This window comes from Delphinapterus leucas, chromosome 1, assembly GCF_059928025.1.
Source record: "Delphinapterus leucas isolate spDelLeu-1000000601 "Yukka" chromosome 1, BTC_Dleu_Yukka2, whole genome shotgun sequence".
Lineage (NCBI taxonomy): Eukaryota > Metazoa > Chordata > Mammalia > Artiodactyla > Monodontidae > Delphinapterus > Delphinapterus leucas.
Genome location: NC_143129.1, coordinates 180361939 through 180376910, shown reverse-complemented (window position 1 = coordinate 180376910; position 14972 = coordinate 180361939). Strand labels below are relative to the sequence as shown.

At 43.7% G+C, this 14972-nt stretch overlaps 1 protein-coding gene across 5 annotated transcripts in view; it reads left to right on the top strand.

Annotated features, from left to right (window-relative positions):
• The window catches only part of PRDM2 (PR/SET domain 2), a 119362-nt gene that overhangs the window by 14485 nt on the left and 89905 nt on the right, over positions 1 to 14972 (top strand). The gene's annotated exons all lie outside the window — the stretch shown is intronic.

Sequence of the window (14972 nt, the reverse complement as noted above, 5' to 3'; positions counted from 1 at the left end):
GTCCTTGAAAAACCCGTTTAGAGGGCTTCCCTGGTGGCACAGTGGTTGAGAGTCCGCCTGCCGATGCAGGGGACACGGGTTCGTGCCCCGGTCCGGGAAGATCCCACATGCTGCAGAGCGGCTGGGCCCGTGAGCCATGGCCGCTGAGCCTGCGCGTCCAGAGCCTGTGCTCCGCAACGGGAGAGGCCACCACAGTGAGAGGCCCGTGTACCGCAAAAAAAACCCCAAAAACAAAACAAAACAAAACAAAAACCCGTTTAGAATAAAAACAAGAGGGCAGATATTGAAATGTAAGATGTATCTCTCCTTACAGGAGGGTGTGGGGTTACCTGGAGATTAAACAATTCTGTATTTCTGTAGCCTCAAGGGTGTTCTGATAAGTAGAACCAGTTATACAGATTTTATATGTTCTAAAGTAGGATTCTTATTTTCTGGTCTTAATATCATTTCACTTGCAGTTATAGAAATGTATGGATATCAGAAACATTCTCTTTGGAAATCTTTATAAAACTCTTTTTTTTAAAAATATGAAGGACAGAACTTAAAAGTGTGTAGTCTGTAATTTTTGGTGTTTAGCTTAAAACTATCAGGCTTGAAAACATTTTGTACTCTCAATCAACTGAAACTTCGGACACCTTTTTTTACCATTTACAGGTGCGTCTAACTGGAGCTCACAACTCCAATTTCATTAAGTGACCAAGTTTAATAAATTCAGTCCTGTGTTGGGGTTGAGAGGTGTGAAGTTTTTGGAATGGATTCTTTTGATTTCTTTTCATTACTTTCTTTATCAAAAATTCGTTGATTTTAATGCAGAGGACTATACATCATAAAAAATGAATCTGGCAAACACATGGGGCACATGGTTGCTATTATTTTAAAGCTTGCAGATTTACTGACATGCTTTTGAAGGCAAATTATTTTTGAAATGGTGAGATGGGGGAGGGAAAAGAGAACAGAATGGAGTTTTCATAGTCACTGTCCTTCAAAGTTATGTGCGGATATATGTCGTAGAGTTCATTTATTTTCCTTTTTTAAGATTGAGTCTTAATGCTGACCTGGTCTCCCCATGGAACTTGCTTTCCTCCTGCCTCGGAGCTGTTGCTAGAAGAGTCTCGATTCTGGAATGGAATGATGGTGAATGCTTCCAAAGTGGAATCTAAATACTGACATCACTTAGGTTACATCACTCTTCAACAGCCACTTCAGGTGGCTAACTGTGCTAAGCTAATAACATTTCATTTCGAATGTATTTAGACCTGTTTGACGCCTCACACTTTCGCTTTAATATTCCATTTGTATCAAAAGGACTTGTGTTTGAAGAAAGTCCGCATGCCATTCAAAAGAGTCGTGGTAATAACCGTTTCTTTTTTTGGCTCTCTTACAATTTGGTTTTGCTCTTGACGAGTTTTAATATCAGATCTACAGAGGACTGCCTTTGATACTAAATGCCAAATATCAGTGGGGAAGTGTCCTCTTATGTTTCTAGTGGCTAGCACATTTTCTGGTTTGGGTGTCATTTAAATGGTCTAGTAGCAGTGAAACTTTTATTTGGATTATAAAAATTGTCCGCTTTTTATGAGTAAAATTTTCAGCATCATTAGCTATATTTTTATTATTTGAGGAGTATTAGTCCCATGATATTGAGACCTGATTACTATAGCATGACATACAATCTATGAGTGTTTTTCAGTAATTGTCCCAGTGATTTTTAAAAATTAAGAATTGTTTCAGGACACTTCATGTTTTTCCCTCTTGTATTTATTCTTATTTTCAGCCAGTGAAATTGAGCAGTAAGTGCTTGAAAAGCTTCAAAACAACTACAGAAAAATTCAGATATTAAAAAAGTTTTAACTTGAACCAGATTGATTTTTAATTAAAATCTTGATGGTGAGTTTAGGGTTAGATTTTTCTCTCTAGGGACTGATCAGCATTGCTTTGGTGAATTGTAGCTGTCAGATCTGTCTCTCATGATTGGTGTAGTTTCTAAGACAATAGCACAGAATCTTTCATTCATACATGCCTGACAGTTGAGTTTTAGGGACCAAAGGATCCCAGGAGTGAGCATACCATATTGTTTACAAGTGAGTCCTTTAGAAGAAACAGCAGAGTCCAAAGCCTCCTGGCATTTTAAACACTGACTGTTGAAGCAGCAGTTGTTCACTGCTGTCTTATCAATATGTTTCAAGTCGTTCCTGGCATGGCTAGCAGGGCTCTCCCTCCACTCTCAGCCCTGGGCTCCACAGAGCTCCAGACCCACATGCTTTTTGTCCTTCCTTCTCTTTCTGTCTGTTCTCAGCACTTACCCCCTTCTTACTACCTCTTCTCTTAGAATCCAGCCTTTGCAGCCACTGTATCTCCTCCCGTCACTCTCCATTTTCTTTTCTTTCCACTTTCAAATCACAGATACCCTTTACTTGCTTTATTGTCATTCCACACCCGTCCCTATTAACTTGCAGTTGTTCCACTATTCTTCTTATCTTTTCCTAGATTTATCTAGGAGAATCCAGAACTTTATAAATGGCTGTCTCATGAACAGAGAGTTTAGAATGCTTTACTTTATAGAGCATCCAAGGTGAGCAAAGTTCCATAATGCACATAGGCTCACAGTCCCTTAAAGTAGGTGTTCTAGGGTTTAATGCCACTTGCTGCCTAGTGAGTGCTTAACCAACATGCCGGGCACTGCGACGCGTATTACAGATACATTCTTTCAATTCAGTCTTTTGCAAACCACTCTATGAAGAGTAGGTATCATAACTATTTTATGGATGAAGACATTAAGGCCAGAGGCCTGTGATCACTCAAACAGTAAGTGATAGAGCTCTGATTCACTCAGACTCAATCTGAATCTGATTCTGATTCAGGCCAGTCAGAGTCCAAAGCCCAGGGGTTCTTGGTCACCATGCTATACTGCTGTACCGGTCAGGATAAGCTGTGTTACACTGCACTTACAGACGGGCAGCTCCAAAATCTCAGGGTCTTACACAGCGGCCATTTATTTCTTGTTCTTGCTGCACATCCAGTGTGGATCTGCTATTTTAGTTGCTTAAGAACCAAGGATGATGGAGGCTTTGTCTCAGTACTTGTTTCTTCTACTTCTGCTTAATTGGCTAGAGTTACTCCCATGGTTGCATTGAACTTAAAACTCAAGTGGGGAAAGCAGTGCAAACCCATCAGGTGCTTGGGAGGAGAAGAGAACTATAATATTTAGGTACAGCCCCAGTGATTTATTTTTTCCTGCTTTATTGAGATATAATTGACATATAACATTGTGTAAGTTGAAGCTCTAATGGTTTAATACTGCTGTCTTGATTACTGACTTTTAAAGAATCTTTATATAACTCAAATTGTTACTAATATATGAAACTTTCTATCAGTATAGTAGTTTTATGATTGCAGCATGTCTGTATACTGATCAGTCATCTATGGCAAGGGTCCCCAGCCCCTGGGTGGCAGACCGGAATTGGGCCGCATGGCAGGAGGTGAGTGGTGGGCGAGTGAGCGAAGCTTCATCTACGGCTCCCCATCACTCCCCACTGCTCCCCACTGCTCCCTACTGCTCCCCACCTCTCCCCATCACTCCCCACCGCTCCCCACCACTCCCCACCACTCCGCACTGCTCCCCACAGCTCCCCACCGCTCCCCACCGCTCCGCACCGCTCCCCGTCACTCCCCACCGCTCCCCACTGCTCCCCACCGCTCCGCACCGCTCCCCACCGCTCCGCCCCACTCCCCACCACTCCCCGTCACTCCCCGTAGCTCCCCACCGCTCCCCATTGCTCCCCATCGCTCACATTCCCGCCTGAACCACTCTCCCCACTGCCCCTGTGGAAAAAATTGTCTTCCACGAAACTGGTCCCTGGTGCCAAAAAGGTCGGGGACCACTGGTCTGTGGTATCGCCAGTAATCAGTAGCAAAGCAATTTAGTGTTCCAAACTTGTTTTAAAGTTTTACTTACTAAAATAACAGAAGAAGCTTTTAACCACTGATGCTGCAGATCCAACCCTGAGAATTGTGATAAGCCATCAGAATAATGGAAAGATCCATATTCCATTACTTTAGCTGTTCTGAATGTTCTCTCATCCCCTCATTCATCCTGCATAGACTGCATCCCAGTGTGTTGTGGATTCTGCCTGCAGGGAACTAGGTAGGCAAGGGCTCAGCTTTGTAACACATAGTTTTAGAGGGAGACAGTTAAGAAGAAGGATGACAAGCAAGATAATTTCAGATAGTGAAAAGTGCTGTGAAGACAGTGAAATAAGGTAATGTGATAAAGAATGATGGGTGGAGAGGTTCTCTTGATTACATGGTCAGGGAAGGCTGTTCTGAAGAAGTGATTAATAACAGAACAGAGACTCAAGACATAACTAAGAAACAGATATATGAAGATCTGGGGAAAGAAATTCTAGGCAGAGTGAACAAACAGTGAGTGCAAAGGCTCTGAGGTGAGAATGAGCTTGCTGGTTCAGGGAACAGAGTGCAGGCCAGGGGCTGGAGCGTGGCGAGCATCAGGGACTCTGGACAGGATGAAGTTGGTATGAGGGATGAGGGCCAGATTTATAGGGCCTTTAGGGCCATGAGAAGTTTATCTTTTTTTTTTGGGGGGGGGGTACGCGGGCCTCTCACTGTTGTGTCCTCTCCCGTTGCGGAGCACAGGCTCCGGACTTGCAGGGCCAGCGGCCATGGCTCACGGGCCCAGCCGCTCCGTGGCATGTGGGATCCTCCCGGACCGGGGCACGAACCCGTGTCCCCTGCATCGGCAGGCGGGCTCCCAACCGCTGCGCCACCAGGGAAGCCCAAGAAGTTTATCTTTTATTCTTCTAAATGCAATGGGAAGCCACTGGACGGAGACATCATCTGATTTCCACTTTTTAGAATATCGTTCTTCCTGTGCTGCAGAGACTGGATTGTTAGGGGCAAAAATGTAGTACTATGTTTGTTCACTATTAATACCATATTCGAGGACAGTTTCTTTAGTTGGAAGCTTAATAGAGCTGCCAGCTTTTTGAAAGAGGGTACTTTTGAAAGTGTTTTCAGAACGATTTGACTGCTGTTCTTTTGCAGAGATGCTGTATAAGATTTTCTTGTTCTGTGTCCCCATCTGCTTGTTGTTAATTGCAGTCATACTCATTCCTTAACCAAATACAATTTAATGCTATTTTAGGAAACTGAAGCTTGTTTGATTTTTTTCCTCCATTGTTTGCCCCCAGAATAGTAACTAAGAGTATTGTTTGCCAGTCTAAACAAAGAAGAATTGTTCATGGAATTTGAGTGTTTTAATACTCTCTGATTCTTGGATGTCTTTTGCTGGTGACAACAATTGCTATGGTGATTAGTATTAGTCTGTTGTAGCAGGAATATGTATCTTAGTGTGAATATACAATGTTGTGTTCTTAATATTAAGGGATGTTGAATCTGAGCTCTCCTGTCACCCACTGCTGTTGCTCCCCAGTGTTGGTTTTGATCAAATCGATATTTAAGAAACAAGGTGCTTTAATTAAATAGGTTAAAACTGATGTAGTAATTTATGATCAGTCTTTGGATGAAGTGTATAAAAGGAGTTACTGATATAAATTTAAATGAAATACCAGTAAAGCTTGCTTATTCTCATATTTTAAAAAATAAAGATATTAGGGGCTTCCCTGGTGGCGCAGTGGTTAAGAATCCGCCTGCCAATGCAGGGGGCACGGGCTCAAGCCCTGGTCCGGGAAGATCCCACATGCCGTGGAGCATCTAAGCCCGTGTGCCACAGCTACTGAGCCTGTGCTCTAGAGCCCGCGAGCCACAACTACTGAGCCCACGTGCCATAACTACTGAAGCCCGCGCGCCTAGAGCCTGTGCTCCGCAACAAGAGAAGCCACTGTAATGAGAAGTCCGCGCACCGCAATGAAGAGTAGCCCCTGCTCGCCACAGCTAGAGGAAGCCCACGTGCAGCAACAAAGACCCAACGTAGCCAAAAATAAATGAAATAAAATAATAAAAAAAAAGAGGGACTCTATTTAGCATCTTTAAAAAAAAAATGAAAATAAGGACATTAGTATGTGTTGCCTGTGTAAGATGGTACATGCAGCCTTATGTAATAGCAGCCAGTGCCAGTGTTCTGATACATGTTAAACACAGTGACTGTTTATTTGAGAGTGTGAAGAGAGGGGTGTAGGGAGGAAGTGGAGGAGGCTGGTTCCAGAACACACGTGCCTGGAGCAGAGCGGATGGGGTCAGAGAGGTGTTGGGTCAGACCTGTGGTCATTGTGAGGACCAGAGTGGACTTTGCTCAGGGAGATGGGACACCTTTGGAGGCCTTTGAGCAAAGGAATGCTTGACTTGGGTTAAAGAAAAATCTTGAAAAAAATTTTTTTCTATGGCATTGGTATTTTTGTTCTTTATTTTCTCAGAGCATTAAAGTCTCATTTTAGCATGATTTAAAGAGGAGGGTATAGGATTCATTTACTTATTTTACTTTAAAAATCAACTTTGAGGTATAATTTATGTGTAATGAAATACAGTCATTCGAAGTGTTGAGTTTTGACAAATGTCTACACTCATGTAACTACCATCACTGTCAAGATATAGGACATTTCCATCACCCTCAAAAGTTCCTTCTTGCTGTTCTGCAGTTAGTCCTCCCCCGAGCCCCTACCCCAGGCAACCACTGATCTGCTCTCTGTCCCTATGGTTTGGTTTTTCCCATTCTAGAATTTCAGGTAAATGGAATCATATAGTATGTGCTCCTTTGTGTTTATCTCCTTTTGGTCAGCGTATGTTTTTGAGAGTCATCCATTTGTTGTGCATATTAGTGGTTTATGCCTTTTACAGGAAATATTTTATGGGAGACCATCTGACCATCTAGATAAACCTGTTCATAATCATATTTCTAAAGATTTGGTGAAACTGTGGGATGGCTACTATCTTCCGTTTTAGGTATCTCCCCTGCTTTTTTTCTAATCCTCAAAATATATATGGTATAAAAAATCAAAAGCACTTTTGCTGTTGTAGCATATTGTTAATATAGAATTATATTTTTTGTAGGTAACTATAAATACAAATTTGACACTAAATACATTTTTAAAAAAGCCTTCCAATTAAGGTGATTCCAATCTGTTGTTATTACTTAAACCTCAACTAGTGAGTGTATAGTTTAGGAAACTAATGCATTGAATAATGATGGCCCTTAAATCTCATTCTGAATCATGTATTTTACTAGGTAAATTAGCAATTTTTATAAAATCCAGGACATTGTCTTTCCGAATGAAAATACTAGATTATTTCTGAAATTTGAAAAAAGAAATTAGCAACTTGAATAGCATTTCCTTACATTACTGTGGAAGGAACTGTGGCAGAAGTCTTACATTTTTTGTTGTTTTGATATTAATGCTTTGGTAGAGAAGGTTCGAGGGTTGTTTAGCTCTTCCTCACCTTTGGTGTCTTGTGACTCACATTCCCCTCCAGCTGTGTAAACTTGGGCAAGTCACTTGCCTTCTTGGTATTTGTTTCTCACCTGTTAAATAGGGATAATAGCGGTGCCCATTCCATGCGATTGTGGGCAAGAGTAATAAATGTAAAGCACTAAGACTAGTGCCCGGCATATAGGGAACACTGTAAGTATTGTTATTATCATCTTCAGCCAGTAACCAAGTCTCGACTCTGCCCTGTCAAATACCTTCTAAGCGCTGTTACTGCTTGAGTACAGACCGAGACATTCCTTGTTTACTAAACCTCCGAGTTCATCATCTCACCAGCAGTCTGTCTCTCCTCATGGAATCGTTCTCCACGTGCCTTGAAGTACTATATGTGTAGAGCATAAAGCTGACCGTACAGGAAGCCAGAAAAGTGGACAATCCTGCATTGTTTGGAATGTCTTCATGGAGGAACTGGGATGTGAACTTGACCTGGAAGGATGTAGAGGGTATTGACTGGTCAGAGGAATTGAGGGTCAGAAGCACCAGAGATCTGGGTCATTGTAGGTTGCGAGAGCCCCAGAGGAGTAAGAGGGCCTAGGCTGGTGAGGGCAGGAAGAGCCAGAGGGTTGTGCCTGTAGGGGCCAGGAAGGAACTTTGAAGGGTAAAATGGGGAGTTTTCTTCCAATAGAATTTTTTTTTTTTTTTTTTTTAATCTGTGGGTATAGCAAACAAACTATCTGACTTGAAAGGCTGTAGGTCCACAGTTTGCTGCTCTGGATGAAGGTGGTTTGAGAAGTTGCAACTCAGTCTTGCCAGTAACAGACCCACTGGGAGGCAACAGAAAGCTCCTTTTCCTGCTCAGCCCCCACTCCATTCCCACCCTGCATCAGAACCCTCTGGACAAGGGGCACGGGTATGTCAGGGTGAGAAAGCTCTCAGGTACCTCATTTTCTTTGCTTCCCTTGAACTGTGAAAGTTTCTAAAACCAGTAGAGGAACTACAGGACTTTATTTAGAATGTTTTTAGAAGAGTTTTGAACCAGATGCTTTATAGGTTGACTAATAGAGAAGGCAGAGCGTTTGGAGAAGTTGAATATGGAATAGACTAGAAGCCAGAAGACTTCGTCACATCTTGTCACTCCCCTGCCCCAAACCCTGCAGCGCCCCACCGCTCTCCAAAGGCCGTCTGGTCTCTGTACCTTGGTCGTGAAGGTTCTGCAGGATCTGGTGGCAGCTGCCTCTGCTTTCTCCCTGGCTCACTCTGACCTGGCCACAGTGGCCTCTTTTTGTTCCTGAACTTGCCAAGCCCTTTGGTCTCCTCAGGATGTTTCTCTGGAATGCTCAGGCCTTCACACATGGCTCGTTCTTATCTTTCAAGTCCAAGTCTCTGTGTCATTCTCTGTGTCATTCTCTGGGATGCTCTTGCTCCACCCCCAGCTACCCTAACTAAAGCAGAGTCCCCTCCTTAGCTCTATCACACCCTTTCTTTCAGTGGTCCCCAAGGGAACACACCGCCGGTCTCCCACGTTAGGCTGTGGGCCGCAGGTGGGCAGGACCCCCTGTCCTCCTTGTTGCTTTCCTAGGTTCCTAGGGTAGCGCTGTGGTGGCACGTGGGACAGAGACTGGGCATTTGTTGGATGGGTGGGGATTGCTGGGCCATTTCAGCTTTAAAGGATGGCGGCGGTGGGCCCTGGAGGGAAGGGATCAGATACAGCAGATTTTGAAGCCTCACCAGCAGCGTTTGACTGTTGACCTCTCTCCCTTCCTTGAACCTTTTCCTGGCCTTTCTGGTACCTCACTGCCTCTGGGCTGTCTTCTTCTAGGCCTCCTCTGCTGCTTTCACTCTGAGATAGTGGTGTCCTGAGGGCTCGTCCTCACTCTTCTCTTGCTCTCCAATCTCATCCACTCCCCTGGACTCCGTTACCAGTCGAGCCGTATCCACTTACAGCCACCTGTGCGTCTGGACCTCTTGACATTGATTGCCAGACACTTGTTTATTTGGCTGTTCACTGCAGCCACTGCTCTGAGCTACGCATCCTGTGCTGGGCTCCGGGGGCAGGGCGAGTGAAGCAGACCTGCCCTGTGTGTCTGGGACCTCGGCTTTGCCTCTTGTGGAGAGGCCATCAAACAGGCCAACCCATCAGTGCGTCAGGGTGCAGCGTGCAGTGAGAGGCGAGAGCGTGGCAAGCTGGCCTGATGGGGACCCTTGCCCGGTAGGACAGTGGAGACAGGCTTCCTCTGGGTAGGGCAGGGGCCTGGAGCACCGGCACACACTGGCTCCCTTAGGAGTCCTCAGGCCTTGATGGGGTTGCAGTCCCCCCATCTGGGGCTTAAAGCAAAGGGTAGGAACTCTGTTCTCCTTGTCCATCCTTGCAGGACCCCTGACGGGCATCGACGATAAGTTGTTGCCTTTAATATTTTGAAGCCACTTAACACAGTTTGTTCTAGTCTGTTTTACTTGTTCTCCTTTGGTGATTAGCAATGAAACCTTAAAAAACCCGAACAAACCCTTGTGCCTATAGGGGAGCACCCCCTCCAGTTGCGCTCAGGAAGCTTGGCATGGGGGGAGGCGGGGGGGCACAAATATGTGGGTCCAGCCTCCTCCCTCGCTCCTCGCATCACCACACTCTCCTGTTCTCTGTCTCTCAGTCCTGAGATGGGAGGTACTGGAAGGTCAGGGGTGGTCTTCCGCAGTCCAGCCATTCTCAAGCTTTTTGTTTACGTGGATTATGTATTTGGATATTTACCATGAAATTGAAACAAATTTTAAAACTTTGGGGGTGGAATAATTATAGATACACAGGAAATTGCAAAAGTAGTAGAGTCCTGTACGGTCCTCTGCACTCACCTTCCCGGATGGTAACGTCTAGTCCGATATCAGGACCACGGAATCCACCTGGTACAGTGATGTTAGTCAGACTGCAGCCCTTATTCATGACTCAGAAAAGCTAAAGCACAAGATTAAACAATCACACATTCCATTAGCCAGTGGCATGATGACATCAGCGCATGTCAGAGCCTCCAGAAAACTCCCCTGTACACATCTGAGAGTGAAAAAGGCAGATAACGTCTTATTATTATTATAAAAATGGCTCTGACCTTGTGGACCCTCGAAAGGGACTTCCCAGGCACCACCGGATTATAGTGCGTGACCCCACTGGTTTAGTAGTTAAAATGTGGACTCCTGTCTGTTAAATTCCTGTCTGGAATTTACCTGGGCTCCACTATTTTATGTAATTTGGGAAAGTTACTTGACAGGGCTACTCCAAGACTTGGTATTTGGGATTCCTGCTCCTGAAGCATGACTGTCCGGGTTTGAATCCTACCTCTGCCACTTACTAGCTGTGAGTATAGGCAGGTTTCAGCTTCATCTGTAAAATGGGGTTATAAAAGAGCCCACAAGCAGCATGATAGTGTAAAGATTAAATGAGGTGCCGTAGAAAGAGCTTGGAATAGTGTCTGATTAGTATCCTGAATACTCCATCAGCGTTAGCTCTGATTATGGTGAGGATTCGGTGAGGTGATGTGCAGAAAATGCTTGTTAGCACACAGCTTGGCCCAGAGGAAGGTGTGAGAGTCATGTTCCCTGAGCGCCCCATTATCCAGCATGGGAAGGTCATCCTCAGCCAGAGGAAGAGTATTGCAGGAAAGCGTAGAAGGACCTTTAAGAGGCTCCACAGCAAGGTCAAAACTGGAGATTCCAAATACCTGTAAGGTTTCTTGTGTTAGGAAGCAGAATAAGAGTTCCTCTGCCGGTGAGCCTCTTGAGAAGGGGGCCTGGGTCAGCTATATTAACCGTAGTATCTTCACCACCAGCACATGCCAGCCCGGAGCAGGCACTTGGGAAGTGTTTGTTAGTGATTGAATAAGGGACAACTTGTGGCCATTAGTTGGGGGAGAGAGGGGATATTGACTTTCTTTAACTTTGAGGTAGGAAGTTGGAGACATGGAATTAAGGAGGTCAATTAACAGTTAATAACTAACTTACTAACTTAAACTTACTATGTTAAATTTAATACGTTAAATTTAATACATACCAATCCAGATCAGTTCACTGATACTTGTTTCATTAAGTAGGGAATTAAAGAGTTCTTACGTTTTCTATTACATAACAGGAAAGTAGAGAAGTCCTCGTAGCTTCCCCCGTGCTTATCACAGTGGTCAGTGTCAGAAACCCTTGAAATGGCAATGTGCCTTTATTCTGGGACAGCAGGGGTGGGGTGCTGGGAGGCCGTTGGCCCCTCTGGAAAGAGGAGCAGCCAGGGTTCCTTCCTGGAGTGTGCAGCCTGGCCTCCGGCTGCTTATCTTCTATCCCTCTCATTCTGTGTGGTTCATGGTTCTCCAATGGCATCACCCCCGCCCCCCCGCCACCACACACACACACACACACAGCGCTGGCCGCTCTTCTCTTCCCTGCTCTGCTGTGGACATATTGGTCTCGTTGCCTGTCTGTTCTCTGAACACACTTATTCCTAACTCAGCAAGGTCCTTTCCTGACCTGTTTATCCTGCATATTGTCACAAGATTCCCTTCCTACTTCTAGAGAGGTCTTCCTTAAGCCCTCTGTCTAAAATAGCACCCTGCCCCTTCCCCCATCACTGTGTCCCCTTCTTGTGCTTGATTTCTCTTCAGAGCATCAATAAGTACCAAGCACTGTCTGTCTTCTTCACTAGAGTAATAACATTGTTAAGGCATATGTGATGCTTAAAACGTTGCCTGGCCCACAGAAGGGACTCAGAAATCTTTTAACTAGACGTTACAGTTTCTTTTAGACAAAATCAACCTAAGAAGTATTCCCAGGATTGTGATTCTTTAGTGTAAGCACCAAGATGACTCTGTTTAGAGTATGGTATTACATCTAATACTATCTATCTATCTATCTAATACTATATATATATATATATATGTATGGTATTAGATGTATATATATATATATATATATAAGTGATTATGTGTGTGTGTGTATGTATATGAAAGAGATCCCAGTTTATGAGTGTGTTGGGAAGATAAATTTTCTTTTAAATATTCTTTTGTTCCAAAGGTTTACTTGTAAACTGGTTGCTTGGAATTGAGAGCATATCACATTTTCTAAAAAAGGATCCTTACATTGACCCAGAAATAACCTACCTCAAATTCAAGAAATTCAGGCACTCATAGAGAAAATGCTTTCAGATAGACGACTCTATTTAATTTTTTCCTAGCTTTCTTTTTTCTAAAAAAGGTTTAAGTTAACTTGCAAGAATCATTTATTCATTCAAGTACTTAAGTGACAACAAACATTTCAAGTCTGTTGCTGAGCACTAGGAATGCAACATGGAGTAAGGTGGACACAATCTGTCTTCCCTGCAGTCTGACGGGGGAGGTGAATTAAACACATAATTATACAAGTAATTATTTAAAATTGTGGTCAGAGCTATGAAGGAAAAATAGGGAAGAGGGGGAGAGGGTGGTTCTGTTTAGGCAAAGCCGTTCTACCTTCTTCTACTTCTGATTCCCTGAAGATGTTCCATGCAGTTTGCAGCCATAGCCACTGCAGTGGAGATTGCAACAGCCGGAGCGGTGAGAGGAAGGCCCTGGAGCTGGCCAGTGTCTGGACTGAGGTCCTCCGGTTTTAGCTGAGTCCCTTTGTAGTGTCAAGGGTATGGAAATAAACAGGAAAAAAAGCTTTCCTCTACTAACTAAAGGAACCCAAATTAAAAATAATAGTTTTGCTGAAAGCAAGTAAATACGTGTATGGGAACTTTCCTTATTTCTTTTTCCTGTGGCACCTCTGCTGAGGTCCTTTATATTCACAGGTGTCTCAGAAATTTTAATATCCATGATCTTCAACCTATCCTCAAGTTACAGATTTCCTGTGGGAATGACCAGTCCTGCCTTAGGTGCCATCTCCTGTTGACATTTCTGAGGAAGTTTGGAGGTCTTAGGGCAGAGGTTCTCAGATTATATTCCAGCAGAATCTTTTCTTTTTTGAAATCTTTGTTTTATTGAGGTATAATTGACAAATAAAATTGTAAGATGTCTAAAGTGTGTGTACATCGTGGTGGTTTGATATACCTATACGTTGTGAAAGAATTCCTACCATCTAGTTAATTCACATACCCATCACCTTGCATATTTATCTTTTTCTTTTCTTTTTTTTGGTGAGAACATTTAAGTTCTACTGTCTTAGCAAGTTTCAGTTCTGTAATACATGCTGTCAACCATAGTCACCACATTTTATATTAGGGCCTCATACCCGATCCAGCAGAATTTTAACATACGCAAATACCACCGTAGTTACGGGCTCGGGCTCTGGGGAGAGACAGACGGAGTCTCAAACCCTGTCCTTGAGCAGCTTGGACCACTTCCCTAAGCCTCAGTTTCCTCCTCTGTGTGTGTGGTGAGGGAGAGGGGAGCTGGGAGAGGGCGTTGACAGTGCCTGCCTCTTGGGCTGTTTGGAGTAAGCTTGCACACAAGAGGGTTAGCACAGTGCCTCGCACTGAGGCCTGGGGAAGTTCCCGGTACACGTTAAGTCATTAATATTATTGTAATGCTCCCTGGAAGTATCAGTTTGAGTTGGCTGACGCACTGTCTTTTCAGAGCTTCTGGGGAGGTTAAGTGGTATCAAATCCTTTAAAATCTTCGCCTGGGTCCCATCTGAGAAAGGGGAAGAAAATTCCCACTGACTGTGCTAACTGGCCATGTGCTAATAGGACTCATCACTGCGGCTAGTACTTGTCAATATTGTGTAATTTATCCAAGTTAAAAATAATTATTATGTAGCCTAGGATAGCAACTACCAATTTAACACCTTTTCCCTCTTTGGAAAAATTTATTCACGTTTCCGAAATTCCAGTTTATACGTGAAAATTTTTAGAATGAGGGCACTGTATTTAGAAGTGAGAAATTTGTGTGCTAAATTTATTCACACTTTAGCTAATGAAAAATACCATAAGACCATTTTCTGGGCCAGTTTTGATACTCCCATGTCTGGGAAGGCATTGAACTTGTGCTTGGTGATACCGTCAGGACCAAGGCATAAATCAAGCAGGATGGAAGTATTTGTGCTTCTGGAGTGTATGCACCGTCACCTTTGCCCTGTCCAGGGAATGAACCCTGGTGCCTCGATGCCCACTTCTGCACATTTCAACTCAGAATAGCACAGTAGACCTTCATAATGACATGCTTGTTGCGGCGGGATTTATTTCTCTCGAAGCAGCCTATTGATATTTTTTTAAAAACTGAAATGCTAGGAGTACAGAAATTTGGATGATATTCTTTTCTTGGCACAAAACATTCTTAAAAACTACAAGATCTTCATTGTTCTGGGAAAATTAATCTTTTTAGCTTGGAGTTTGCTTTTTCCCTATGTTGGTTTCTTTGAAAGTCCTTGAGAAATGTTTCCCTCTGCAGTGAAATAAAAAACATTCAGACGACAAAACCCATCCTCCTTGGCGGGGTCACGATCTGCACATCAGTTCTTCAGGGTATATGTGGTGCCAGTTAATGGCCACTTGATTTTCCTTTAATTTGAAAGTTATTTTTAGACTAACAGTCGTGTTCTATGAGTTGGCTCAAATCTCCCCTTTCCGTTACCTTA